The sequence below is a fragment of the Sinocyclocheilus anshuiensis genome, unplaced genomic scaffold (assembly GCF_001515605.1).
Source record: "Sinocyclocheilus anshuiensis isolate Anshui unplaced genomic scaffold, SAMN03320099.WGS_v1.1 scaffold386, whole genome shotgun sequence".
Lineage (NCBI taxonomy): Eukaryota > Metazoa > Chordata > Actinopteri > Cypriniformes > Cyprinidae > Sinocyclocheilus > Sinocyclocheilus anshuiensis.
Window position 1 is genome coordinate 498708 of NW_015542332.1, and position 2796 is coordinate 501503.

The window sequence follows — 2796 nt, forward strand, 5'->3', positions numbered from 1 at the left end:
CAAGCTTCAGTAATTTAGATGTAGTGAAGCACAAGATGTTAACATGCATTAGATGTTCTGTCTTGCAAATGTTATACCTTGTTTGGAATCTAATAATCAATTCCAAGGAGAACTGTGATTATGTGCGACTTGATTACTTCATATTCATCAGTTTATTGTCCGTCTTACCTTAGGTCACTTGGATTGTCTGTTTATAACAAAACAGTGTGGTGATAAATACTTTTTAGTTATTATTTGCTGAAATTAACTTACAGATATTCATTATGTTTATACTAAAAGATAATGTGATATGCATGTAGGCTACTGTACTGTACAGTACTCAGTACTGCATTTTAATTGTATTCTTATCTGTCTTGATTAAAGGGTTGTATTATTAAAATCACTTGTACTTATTATTTAAAGCTAAATTAGCCTACTCGGTTTGAAGCTGTGGTTATCTCATTAAAAGGCTAACTGCACAGTATTTACGTACCACTAGGAGGTCAGGGGTTAGCCAGCTTTATGGTGGTGATAGTAGCACATGGTGAAAAAGAGAGTGACTAAAAGCAGGATTAGATAGCACTTGACCCTCTGGCCAAAACTATCTGTGCAACAGCATAGGCAGGAGAAATGGTTTGAGGGTTGTTTAAAATCTAGTGTCTAAGAAGCTATTATTATATATTATTATCATCATCATCATCATCATCATCATTATTCCATTAGCAAAATGAAAATGAACACCTCAGATTTAGCGTTTAGAGTTTGTATTAGTTGAATATATCATATGGCTAAATTGATCACTGGTGGAAGTATTCACACACAATGTTAAAGATTATTAATCTTAGTCCCATTCTTATTTAGGTCAAATGTATTTTCTGTTTGTTTACCACCAGTTGTAAATATCGTATACTACAGTTCGAATTTGATTGGCTGAGCGTTCGTCAGTGACTCTTTCTGCAGGTGACATTATTACGCCAGTAGGTGGCACCAAGGAAATATTCCTGAAATTAGTCTTTGAATAATTCAATAAACCAATTCCTCCAAAACACTGATTCATTCCGAAGCGCATCAAGTGCACTGTTTACGTGGGTGAATCATCGATTCATTCATTCAAGCGATTTGTTCAGTAACACTGATTCATTCAGAAAAAAAAAACACCTCTATTGTGTGTAGCTTGCCTTGCAGACCCGAACGTTGCTTCTGCTGTGGCTTTGTTTGGAAGTCTTTTTGGAGCAAAATGTTTCTACAATGTAAGTTACGCAATATTCATTTCTTGTTTATTGAACTGTTAAATGCATTATCACAGTCGCAAAGCCTGGAAAGTGGCAAGCTCAATAAACATGTTACCTATTTTTTATTTGGGTGTTTGCGTTATATCCGTGCAAGAACAAATCAAAGAAAAGAAGTCATTAAAAACAATCCTAAATAACTTTAATGATGTTAAGGTAATGCATATACTCTCACTGAAATCTTTGGTTTGGCCCAGTGGTATGTTGTATGGTCTGTGGTCTCATTTTCTGAGAGAGAAACATTTTCAGAGGTGCGGACACAGATTGAAGACTCCACTAAGCCACTGTATTCTGGGCCAAGGAAACTTTAGAAGAAAAACCTTCCATAACCTTTAGTTAAAAGGAAAGCACCTAACATAAAAGTCTCTTTTGAGATACTACAGTAGATATCTTGTATGAATGTTACCAAATATAGCTTCCATCATTTCAGAAAAGTGCTGCTTGCCAAGCCAAATGCCTGGCACAACATGTCATTTTATGATGAGAGAAATACTTTCTTTTATTCTGCGTGACGTTTACAAAATACTCAAAGTGTCTTTCAACTCCTGGCTACTTTCCAGTTTGTTCTCCTGCTGTGCAATATCTCATAAGTCAGTCTGAAAATCGATTCATTTTCTCCTTCTTTGCTTGGACGCTATGTATAGGCCACTTTATAGGCATCTTCCACCTTCCAAATGATTTTTGGCTGTATTGTTTGTTTGTTTGTCTGTTTTCCAGAATGATCCTGTTTTAGAAAATTGCTATTCATTAAACTATATTAATCACAATATTTCACAGAGACCACTGTGCTGCTGTACAATATCAGTGTAAATCATAGTTTGCTCTAACAAATGGTACTGTAATATACCATCACGGTATCCAATGGTAATACCATGGTTATTTGATGTGTAGTGTGGTTCTGAATGCCATAATTATATCCCATGTATTTACATGGTAATCTAAGGTACTATGGAGCTACCATTCTGCATGTCAAAAAAATTTTATTACTATGTATTACATTTTGGTTTTATTCTAAATTAGAAAAGTAACAATAATCAGTCACCACAGACAACTACAGGACAACTACAAATTTAATTGACTACAACCTACTTTTAAAATCTACAAGATAGTTATACTACTAAATGTCTACACTGTAGTTCAGAAAGTGTTCTAGCAGGTGATGCTTTTGGCAAAGGCCACTGGATGTTTATGGAGCTGCGTGAAGCTGACTCAGCGTCCTCTTCTTCTGTTTCTGTCTTCTTCATTTAGAAGCGAAAATCAAACATTTGCCTTCCTCTCTTTCTGACGCTTGCACAGCACTGCACAAACTAAACTTCCCCTGAGGAGTGTATTGGCCTGGACTTCAACTGGGCCAACAGATTATAGCTGTGGCTTCATCAGAATATGACAGACTATGAGCCTTTCCTCTGTACAGCTGCACTATAATCTCAACTATAATCCTATTTTAGGATTATTCATATGAATGTACATGAATATCAGTTTATATCAAGTCCTTAAAGGTTTTAGCCTTTGCCTTATGTTATATATA